General features: G+C 46.7%; 1 pseudogene; it reads right to left on the bottom strand.

Annotated features, from left to right (window-relative positions):
* Nucleotides 1-887: 887 nt before the first annotated feature.
* The window catches only part of LOC119272076, a 39,636-nt pseudogene continuing 28,582 nt past the window's right edge, over nucleotides 888-11,941 (bottom strand).

The raw sequence follows: 11,941 nt of genomic DNA, 5'->3' as shown, positions 1-11,941 counted from the left end.
GAGATCCTCTGACGATGAAGATTCATCCTCAAGCAGGAGTGGCGAGGAGGACAACGACAGCGACGACGAGGGAGTCGAGCGGCAGGATGCCGACTCCGACTTCGACTGACCTTGCTGCCACTTCCTCGGCCACGCGCCCTACTGAGGGTCTTCCTTGCCAAGCTCTCCATCGGGAAGCTCCCCGTCATCTCCTTGGGCGGCTGGCGTAGGAGGGCCGGAGAAGGCGAAGAAGGCGGGTGGCGGCCATTAACTCAGAGTACGTGGGCACCGACGCCTTCGTCGCGTATTGCCAGCCTGCTGCCTCGTCTTCCAGCTCCTTTCCCGGCACCAAGATGTTCTCTTGGTGCCTTCTGTTCCTCGCACATCACCTAGGCGCCCCCTTTGTCGTCCGCTGTCTTGCTCCACCCTCTGAGGAGAGGGACAAGAAAGGGATTACTTGCACCTTATCTTTTTTTAGTTTGTAGGCCTGCGAGCACTCGTTAGATTTAAAACTTGTAATCCCCTTGCACATGTTTTTCTTTCCGTATGAACTGTACCTGTATGGGACGTTTTTAATGAAAAAGGATGCCTGCCAGGTTTTTTGTGCGTGAGCGAGGCCCATGCCAAGGAACGAGTCCTTATTATTTTTAAGATAAACATCGTTACCCGGCAACAGGCCTTGTCGTCCCCCCACTTCGGTCGACCATTCTCGCGCTCTTGGCGGAGGCAGGGGCGAAGTAGAGTTAGGCCCCTTGTTTATCTCCTCGCCACCGCGACTACTACCAAATTCCGACCCAGGAGGTAGCTCTCAGGTACAGGAAAGGGGGAGCACGGTGGTTTTGGGAACATAAATGAGGTTTCATATGTCCCAGTTCTATACGGAAACGCATAACAGGGGGATGAAAGACTTATCTGAATCCGCAGCTCCCGGCATCCCTGGCTTGCTGTGGTTGGATCCTTGTATCCTCATCCTCCGGCAACCTTGCCCTGCCGGGGCCGGAGCGCCGGCTCGTTGTCCTTTTCCCAAGCGGCTCAGCAGAAGTACCCTGCGAACCAAAGAGAACAGAAAGACGCACACTCGACCTCTAGGCCAGGGGTTAGTCGCCGCTAAGCACTATCAACCCTAACCGAGGGATAGACTTAACCTAGCATGCATGATATAACTTAGGGCGCCAGCGCTTCATGTATTTATGCTCAGGGTCTGTGCCTGGCTTTGTACAGAGGGTTACATGCCCTGCCGGCAAAGCTTGTACAAAAGGTGGCTTATGGGTAAAATTTGCGACGATGCTCGATGTTCCAGGAGTTGCTCACTAGGACAACATCTTCGGTCTCCAGGCGGACTGCGTCGAGCCTGGTGACTCGTATTACCCGATAAGGGCCTTCCCACAACTTGTTGGGATTCTTGGCCGACTGAACGTGCCGAAGAACAAGGTTGCCTTCCTCAAAGCTTCGGGCATGGACCTTGCGGCTATGGTAGTGGTGCAAGGCCTGCTGGTAGCGTGCTGCTCTCATAGCCGCCCGAAGACGATCTTCCTCAAGGAGCGTTGCGTCATCCTGCCGCAACTGCTCTTGCTCAAGCTCATCATAAGCGAGCACTCGAGGTGACCAGTATATGAGTTCCGTGGGGAGAACTGCTCCTGCCCCATATACTAGGGCAAAGGGTGTCTGGCCGGTGGCTCGATTTGGCATCGTCCTGATCGACCAAAGAACCGCCAGCAAATCATCAACCTAGCGCCTTCCGCTCTTGTGCAGCTTGTCAAAAGTCTTCTTTCTCAGGCCTCGCAACACTTCAGCATTTGCCCTCTCCGCTTGGTCGTTGCTCCGGGGGTGTGCCATGGAAGCAAAACAGAGCTTGCTGCCGAGGTCTTGAATGTATTGCATGAAGGTGTGGCTTGTGAACTGTGTGCCGTTATCGGTGATGACTCTATTTGGCACACCAAAACGGCAGACTAGTCCCTTGAAGAACTTGATGACTGACTGTGATGTTTCCTTCCTCACCGGTTCCACCTCAGGCCACTTTGTGAACTTGTCGATTACAACGTACAAGTACTCAAAGCCCCCGAAATCACGGGGGAAGGGGGCCAGTATGTTGAGCCCCCGTACCGAAAATGGCCAGGAGAGAGGGATTGTTTGAAGGGCTTGAGCTGGTTGATGAAGCTTCTTTGAATGGAACTGACACGCTTCACACTTGGTTACTAGTGTCGTTGCATCCTGGAGGGCGGTGGGCCAGAAGAAGCCTTCCCGGAATGCCTTGCCGGCAAGGGCCCTTGACCCTATGTGTGCCCCTACTTTTGTACACCGACAAAGAAAAATGGTATTTTGAATTATCATTCGGTCGTAGATTCCAAAATAAGCACAAGATCATCTATACTAATCACAAGCATAACATGAGAGTTTTAGCAATAAACACAATGCTTGGATGGCATATTTTCAACATTCCAATTAGATAGGTCATCATGCAAAGTAACAATTGGAATGTCTTGAAACAAATGATTTCCCAAATACAATTGCTAAGGAAACCATGGGGAAACCGCAAGGATGATATACGCAAACAAGTCCAGAGGATGCACACCAAAAAGGTGTTAACGTAATTGGGAACTTGTTGCAATAGCAAGCCACAAAGATATAAGGTAATCTAACGATATAAATTAGAGTGGCAATCCTCAATTGTTCACATTAACAAGGATTGTGATACACAAAAAGCATATCACTCCCCCATAATGTGAAAACCCATGTATTATACATAAGAGGCATATGAAATCGAACGAAAGGTAATCAATGGATGAGAATTTGAATTTCAAATGAACTTGTCATACCACATATTGACTAGATAATCTTGCACTATAAATACTAGGTGGTATCCCATATATATACACATTTTAGGTTTGTGATGTGCCGAGAGCATAACACTCCCCCATAATGTGATGATCCATTAATATCTCAAAAGAGCCCAAAAAGATGCAACTAAGATGTAAAGAAGGCTCGAGACTATACACACAAATACATGACGTGCATAGCAACCCACACATGCTAGATACATAAATCAAGCATACTATGAGGCACGACATATACGAGTTCATGCTAGTACAAAACCTAAACATGCAAGAGGCAGGTAACTTTCAATGTAGAATATATAAGTACAAGTTACCTCCTCGAGGAGCATTGGAATGAAAATTTTGATGATAATCCACTCGACTTGGCTGGGACCATGATAAATGTTGAGAATCATTTTTATTCATGAACTAACCAAGTCCCCAATGCCCTCCACACACCTATTGATCAAATTTGAGCTTGATGGTCCCCAACTAAGTTGGGTCCTAAGAAGTTAGTCATAATAGGCTTGGCAACTCAAATGGTATTATCCACTTCCAAACCCATTTGGACACCAACATACTTGGCCAAAAAATTGCCAACATTGTCCTTCCTAAGAGAATAATTATCACTGACAATTGGAGGCTTAGATATGTTACCATTGGGACATGACGAGGCTATGTGTCCCTTCTTACGGAAAATATAGCAACATGTACTCCCCCTTCTCTTCTTCTTTACTTTCTCAACTTGGGGAGCATTATCTCCATTAATCATGGGTAGAGGCCTTTATTCATCTCGTGATTGAACATGAGGCCACTTTCTTTGTTGCTTCACACTTGAAGCCTTCTTCTTCAATGGACAAGATCTCACATGGTTACCAACTTTCTTGCACTTGAAGCAAATAATATTGGCCAAATTCTTGACTTGATCTTGTCTCTTCATCATGTTATGGGACTTCTTATTGGAGATAAAGTCATGTCCACTTTTGTCTTATGGGTCTTTTTGGACACACAAGATAACATTACCACATTTTTCCAAGTCATTCTTCAAACTAGTGGCATGGGCCTTGAGCTCATTAATTTCCTCTACGTGGTAAGTTTCAACACTAGAAACAAGAGGACTAGTGGAACTAGAAACCTCATGGTTAGAGAAACAAGACCGGGTGAGCAATTCATCATGAGTGGTAATAATATGAGAGGTGGATGAATTGCAAGGATTAGCACATGGAATAAAGCATTTAGAGTAGATGTGTTAATGTTCACATGAGACTCACGAGATTTTACCTCGGTGACCATAGCCTCATGAACTAACTTTAGCTTACTATAAGAGACTAAAAGACCCTCATGAGTGCCCGAGAGATTTTCATGACTTTCTTCCAATTTCCCATAATGCTTGTTAGCAAAGCAAGTTGAGCACATAGATCAACATTCTCCTTCAAAATTGATGCTTCACATGAAACCGAGTTAGTAGCACAAACAACATTATCAATATGAGAGGAGCAAGTAGAAATTAGAGACTTGTCATGAGTTGATTGAAGCTCCTCATGAGACTTAGAGAGTTTTATGATCTCTCCCTTGACACTATTGCATTCAAGTAGAATGAGCTCAAAATCCTCTTTAAGTTTACAATGAGTAACTTTAATCTCTTCTTTTGAAGACCTCAAGTCACTAAGCGTTTCATGAGCCTTAGCAAGTTCATGTTCAAGTTGTTCACTTTTAGGTTGCTCATTAAGAAATAAATCATTACGTTTTTCAAAGCAAGCAAGAACATCTTGGAACCTTTTGTAAGTATTATTCTTAGCTCTATGGAGTGTTTTCCCAATCTCATAGAGATTTTGAGTTAAGTCATCATCATCATCCTCATTACAACTATCATCATGATCACTAAGATAAGATGATACCTCATCATTACCTCTTGCCATGAGGCACATGTGAACCAAAGGGGTTGATGATCATTCTTTTGGAGAAGAGAGTTCTTCATCAATCAAGCGTTCCTCATCTTTCTTGATTTCCTCTACATGGTTAGTCATAGAACAACTAGAGGAAACCAAAGCATTTCAATCATGGAAACACGAGAGAGAAAACATATCATCACAAAATATTTCTTCACTCACCATGTCATTACCTTGTGGCACACCACATGTTGGTGAAGTGGAAGATGTGGAATTGTCTAAGTAATCGGAGGTGGAAGCAATAGAAAGCTCTTCGTGGTATAAAAATGTGGAGAGCTCCTCCATTAACTCCTCCCAAAGACGATTATCTTCATCAAGATTGGACCCACCATATATTTCGTCAAGTTTAGTCCAAGCCTCATGAGCTGACTTACAATCTGAGATTGACTTAAACACTTCAAAGGTTATAGTTTGATGAATGGCAAGAGAAACCTCACAATCAAGAAGCATATGCTTGATAGATGGATATGGACCACCCTTTGCAATAGAAATCCCTACAAGAACAATTCGCAAATCATTTGGACCCATGGCCCGAAAGCGGCAAAGCAAGTGAATTCTCCATAAGTGATAATTTGTGCCATCTAAATCAAAGGTGTCATTGTGTAGTAAATCACTAGTCGACATCGATACTCTCTAGGTGGTAAAGCCTAATAAGGAGAGACCTAGCTCTGATACCAATTGAAAGGACCACGATGTCGCCTAGAGGGGGTGAATAGGCGTTTTTAAAAACGTATATGGATTTGGCTTTATCCTAATGTGGAAATAAAGTAAGCGGATACTTTTCAAGAACAAACCCTAAATATACTAGGCTCAATTAAGTGCACCAACAACTTAATGTAAATGAGGTGAGCACAACAAGGATACTAACAAGAACAAGTAAGTTACACAAACTTACTTGAGCAATGTCACAAGATATGTAAGTGTATGACACAAGTTAGCAATTCACTAAACACAAGATATATCAATAGTAGCAAGTATGAATTGCGGGATAGAAAGTGTAGGCCTAAATAATCTCTTCAAGGAAATAGCCAACACAATATAATGAGGACAACAATATATAGTGAATGCAAGGTCAAGAGACCAAAGTAAACCACAAGTAAGGAGATAGGGTAAGGGATAACAAAAGCCACGGAGACGAGGATGTATCCCGAAGTTCACTTACTTGGAGGGAAGCTAGTCACCGATTGGAGAGGTGGATGTTACCATGAAGGCACACCAATGCCACGAAGGATCACCCTATTCTCCTTGAGATATCACCACGAAGGCGATTCCCAACCACTAGTGGTAGACCTTGAGGCGGCCTCCAAACATTCACGAACATTTCGGGGGACAAATCACAAGTTGATTCCTCACCGGAGCACTCCTACCGGCTAGGACTCTCCAACCTCTAAGAGTAACAAGATCAATGGGGAAATGATCAAGACTTGCTCAAATCACAAATTTCTTTTGTCAAAAGGGAGAGGAGGAGTGGGTTGAAAGTGCGTTATATCGACTAGAGGGGGGTGAATAGGTGATTTTTATGAATTCTTCAATGAGGAATTTGCGGGTGAGGAAATTCCTTAGCGAAGAACTACTTGCAGCGGAATAAGTACTCAAAAGTAAACATAACAGAACACAAGCATGGTCATCATGATGAAATGAAGACGAGCACAGAGTACAGAAAGCTTAAACACAGGATAACATAGGATGAAGACAAACAGACTAAAGAAATTGAACTGAGGAAATTGAGAAAGTCTTCAGTTAAAGTCTTCAAACACAGATAAGAACAAGTGCACAAAATAGTTATGAGGAAATGGAAGAGTTGAGGAAATAGAACCAGTACACTTGGTGAAGACAATGATTTGGTAGACCAGTTCCAACTGTTGTCTCAGTTGTACGTCTGGTTGGAGCGGATAGGTATTTAAACCTGAGGACACACAGTCCCGGACACACAGTCCTCACCGTATTCTACTTGAGCTAAGGTCACACAGACCTCTCCCAATCACTCGTGGTAAGTCTTCAGGTGACTTCCAAACCTTCACAGACTTGTTCACTTGGCGATCCACAATTCTTCTTGGATGCTCTAGACCATGACGCCTAATTGTCTGGAAGAAGCACAGTCTTTAAAGGTAACAAGCGTCGGATCCATGCAGGATCAATCTCTTCAGTGATGCTCAATCACTTTGGATTTGTAGGTGTTTGGGTTTGGGTTTTCCTCACTTGATGATTTTCTCTCAAAGTCCTCAGAGGATGGGATGTTCTCAAATGACAAGTGTCAGTTTTTCTCGGAGCAGCCAACCAGCTAGTGGTTGTAGGGGGCGGCTATTTATAGCCTAGGGAGCAGCCCGACATGATAAGACATAAATGCCCTTCAATGATATGACCGTTAGGTGGGTAGATATTTTGGGACAGCTGGCACAAGGCACAACAACGGTCGGAAATTTGAGTATTAAATTCCTCAGGGCTATCATGTTCCTCACTGTGTAGGCAATCCACACTGGCAAATTCCTAACTCCTTAGTCAGAACAAATTCCTCAGAGACCAGAAGAACTTCGTCTCTGTCACTGAAGAATATGACTGAACGGTATGAGATTTCCAATGGCTTCACTCGAAGGGATTGGTAGGTGTAGGATTTTCAGTTGAGCATCACATGGAAATTTTTCCTTAGTATTTCCTCGACCCCCTTTAACAGTACGGTGTTTCCTATGACTCAAGAAAGAAAAAACGAAACTACAAAAACAAAAGTCTTCATGCTTCATGTCCCTCGAACGAATGCCAAGTCTTCAAGGTCACACCAATTTCTTCACTTTCAAAGTCTTCAGAAATCCAAAGTCTTCAATCGAAGAACTTCATTTTTAGGGGTCGACTTTCTCTGTAAATATCAAACTCCTCATAGACTTATAGACACATTAGTCCCTTAACCTATAAGTCTTTAATACACCAAAATCACTAAGGGGCACTAGATGCATTTACAATCTCCCCCTTTTTGGTGATTGATGACAATATAGGTTAAGTTTTCAACGGGGATAATCATATGAAGTGTAAATACTGGTGAGGGAGTCCTGGATTAGGGGGTCTCCGGACAGCCGGACTATCTCCATTGGCCAGACTGTTAGACTATGAAGATACAAGATTGAAGACTTCGTCTCGTGTCCGGATGGGACTCTACTTGGCGTGGAAGGCAAGCTAGACAATAAGAATATGGATATCTCCTCCTTTGTAACCGACCTTGTGTAACCCTAACCATCTCCGGTGTCTATATAAACCGAAGGGTTTTAGTCCGTAGGACAACAATCACAACATACAATCATACCATAGGCTAGCTTCTAGGGTTTAGCCTCTCTGATATCGTGGTAGATCTACTCTTGTACTACCTATATCATCAATATTAATCAAGCAGGACGTAGGGTTTTACCTCCATCAAGAGGGCCCGAACCTGCGTAAAACATAGTGTCCCTTGCCTCCTGTTACCATCCAGCCTAGACGCACAGTTCGGGACTCCCTACCCGAGATCCGCCGGTTTTGACACCGACATTGGTGCTTTCATTGAGAGTTCCTCTGTGTTGTCGCCGTTAGGCTTGATGGCTCCTACTATCATCGATAGCGATGCAGTCCAGGGTGAGACTTTTCTCCCCGGAAAGATTTTCGTATTCGGCGGCTTTGCACTGCTAGCTAATTTGCTTGGCCATCTGGAGCAGATTGAAAGCTACGCCCCTGGCCATCAGTCAGATTTGGAAGTTTGAACTACACGGCCGACATCCGCGGAGACTTGATCTTCGACGGATTCGAGCCACAGCCGGGCACGCCACACTGTCGTGATGGGTATGACTTAGCTCTGCCGCCGAACAGTACCCTGGAGGCCGCGCCCGCATCAGCTTCGACCCTTAGTTCGGAGCCAACTACGCCAATCGAGGATGGGTGGTTAGACACCGCCTCAGGGGCTGCCGTCTCAACGGCGATCGAGCCGAACACCAGCATAATCCTCTGCGCAGCCCGTGACTCCAAGGTGCCAGACTCTTTTTCTGACTCCGAACCGCCCGCGCCCCTGCCAATCGAATCCGATTGGGTGCCGATCATGGAATTCACCGCCGCGGATATCTTTCAGCACTCGCCCTTCGGCGACATTCTGAATTCACTAAGGTCTCTCTCTCTTTGTTAGGAGAGCCCTGACTGGATCATGGCCAACAGGATTGGGATGCGGACGACGAAGAAATTCGACGCCCACCCACCACCCACTTTGTAGCCACTGACGATGATTTAACCGACATGCTCGACTTTGACTCCAAAGACATCGATGGTATGGATGACGATGTAGGAGACGAACATGAACCAGCGCCTAAAGGGCACTAGAAAGCCACCTCGTCATATGACATATACATGGTGGATACACCCAATGAAGGCAATGGCGACGAGATAGCGGAGGATGACCCCTCTAAGAAGCAACCCAAGCGCCGACGCCAGCGGCGCCGCTCTAAGTCCCGCCAAAGCAAAAGTGGTGATACCGGCACAGGAGATAATAATACTCCGGATAGTGCCAAAGACAACAACAATCCCCTCCAGCAAGATTTAGAGGAGGAGGATGAAGGAGCCAGCTCTCCCGAGAGAGCGGCATATGGAGAGGAGGAGGATGACAATTACATCCCCCCTCCAAAGACGAGGCAAGCCTTGGCGACGATGAATTCGCCGTCCCAGAGGATCCCATCGAACAAGAGCGCTTTAAGCGCCGGCTTATGGCCACGGCAAATAGCCTGAAGAAAAAGCAGCATCAGCTTCAAGCTGATCAAGATCTGCTAGCTGACAAATGGACTGAAGTCCTCGCGGCCGAGGAATATAAACTCGAGCGCCCCTCCAAGAGTTACCCAAGGCGCAGGTTACTACCCCGACTGGAGGAAGAAGCATATGATACGGCTAATCGGCCACCTCGTGGCCGCGATAGAGAGGCATTCCAGCCAAAAGCTCAGCCTCCACCCCAACGCCATTTAAAGAAAAAGGCATGGGGAGATACGCCAGATCTGCGAGACATATTGGAGGACAAGGCAAAGCATTCAAGATCGATCTGCGGATCACGAGGGCGCACCACTCTGCGAGACGACAAACGTCACGCTGGATACAAAAGCAAATCCGGCAGGGCCGAACACAGCGGGCAAGACCCATTCGAGTTGCGTCGCGATATAGCCCAATATGGAGGCGCCGCACACCCCTTATGCTTCACAGATGAAGTAATGGAACATCAATTCCCAAAAGGTTTCAAACCTGTAAATATTGAATCATACGACAGCACAACAGATCCTGCAGTATGGATCGAGGACTTCCTCCTCCACATCCACATGGCACGCGGTGATGACTTACACGCCATCAAATGCCTCCCACTAAAGCTCAAAGGACCAGCGCGGCATTGGCTCAACAGCTTGCCAGCGGACTCCATTAGCTGTTGGGAAGATCTGGAAGCCGCATTCCTCGAAAAATTTCAGGGCACTTATGTGCGACCACCAAACGCCAATGATTTAAGTCACATAATTTTGCAGCCAGAAGAGTCGACCAGGCAATTCTGGACTCGGTTCCTTACAAAGAAAAATCAAATAGTCGACTGTCTGGATGCGAAAGCCTTAGCGGCTTTCAAACACAACATCTGAGACGAGTGGCTAGCCCGGCACCTTGGTCAGGAAAAGCCGAAATCTATGGCAGCTCTCACGACGCTCATGACCCGCTTTTGGGCGGGAGAAGACAGCTGGCTGGCTCACAGTAATAACATATCAAAGAACCATGGTACCTCAGACACCAAGGACGGCAATAGCAGGTCACGTCGCAACAAGCATAAGCGCCGCATTACCAGCGAAAATACTGAGGATACGGCAGTCAATGCTGGATTCAAAGGCTCTAAACCCGGTCAGCGGAAAAAGCCATTCAAACAAAGTACGCCGGGTCCGTCCAGCTTGGACCGTATACTCGATCGCTCGTGTCAAATACACGGCACCCCAGACAAGCCAGCCAATCACACTAACAGGGATTGTTGGGTGTTCAAGCAGGCCGGCAAGTTAATTGCCGAAAACAAGGACAAGGGGCCGCATAGCAATGACAAGGAGGAACCCCGGCAGCCGCACACTGGAGGTCAGAAGAGGTTTCCCCCGCAAGTGCGGACGGTGAACCCTTGGTCCTCCTGTCCAATCACCTTCGATCGCAGGGACCACCCCACTAGTATCCGTCATGGCGGATTTGCCGCACTGGTCCTAGACCCAATCTTCGATGGATTTCACCTCACTCGAGTCCTTATGGATGGCGGCAGCAGCCTGAACCTGCTTTATCAGGACACAGTGCGCAAAATGGGTATAGACCCCTCAAGGATCAAACCCACAAAAACGACCTTTAAGGGCGTCATTCCAAGCGTAGAGGCCCATTGCACAGGCTCAATTACACTGGAAGTGGTCTTAGGATCCCCGAATAACATCCGAAGCGAAGAGTTAATCTTCGATATAGTCCCGTTCCGCAGTGGTTATCACGCGCTGCTCGGGTGAACCGCATTTGCTAGATTCAATGCGGTACCGCATTATGCATACCTCAAGCTCAAGATGCCAGGACCTCGCGGAGTTATTACAGTCAATGGAAACACAGAGCACTCTCTCCGAACAGAGGAGCACACCGCGGCCCTCGCAGCAGAAGCGCAAAGTAGCCTTTCAAGGCAATCAACCAGTTCGGCGTTTCAAAGCCCAGACACCTTCAAGCGCGCTTGGGGAAATCGGCAAATAGACCGCCTGGCGCGGTCTGAGCTCGCGTAGCAATACGGCAACCACCCCAATCCCAGCCCAGCGGCGAAGCTCGTGCCGCGCGTACAAAACTACGCATTAAAAATACCATGGGCACAGGTGGGAAGGGGGCACAACTGCGGCACGCCCCAAGACGCAGCCAAAACCGCACTAGGGGCTTCCCGTTTGGTTATTTTTCTTTTTCTTTCAGGACCTTAATCTCTGGAAACACTGTCCGGCGGCACTATTGCCGAACACATGATGCAGCAACCAAGGAGGCAGACAACTACGCTATACCACGGAATTCCCAGGTTGATTTCAGTAACGAGCAAAATATTCGATTTCATATCATTCCTCAGCTTGCCCTTGGGAGGGACATAGTCCTACTCTTTGCTTATCGCACTATCTGTATCACTCTGCTTCAACGCAATTTTTCAATAAACAATGCATGACATTACGACTATTATTGCATTCTTGTTGT

Source organism: Triticum dicoccoides, chromosome 3A, assembly GCF_002162155.2.
Source record: "Triticum dicoccoides isolate Atlit2015 ecotype Zavitan chromosome 3A, WEW_v2.0, whole genome shotgun sequence".
Classification (NCBI taxonomy): domain Eukaryota; kingdom Viridiplantae; phylum Streptophyta; class Magnoliopsida; order Poales; family Poaceae; genus Triticum; species Triticum dicoccoides.
The sequence above is the reverse complement of the archived record's forward strand: the minus strand, read 5'-3'. Positions and strand labels throughout refer to the sequence as shown.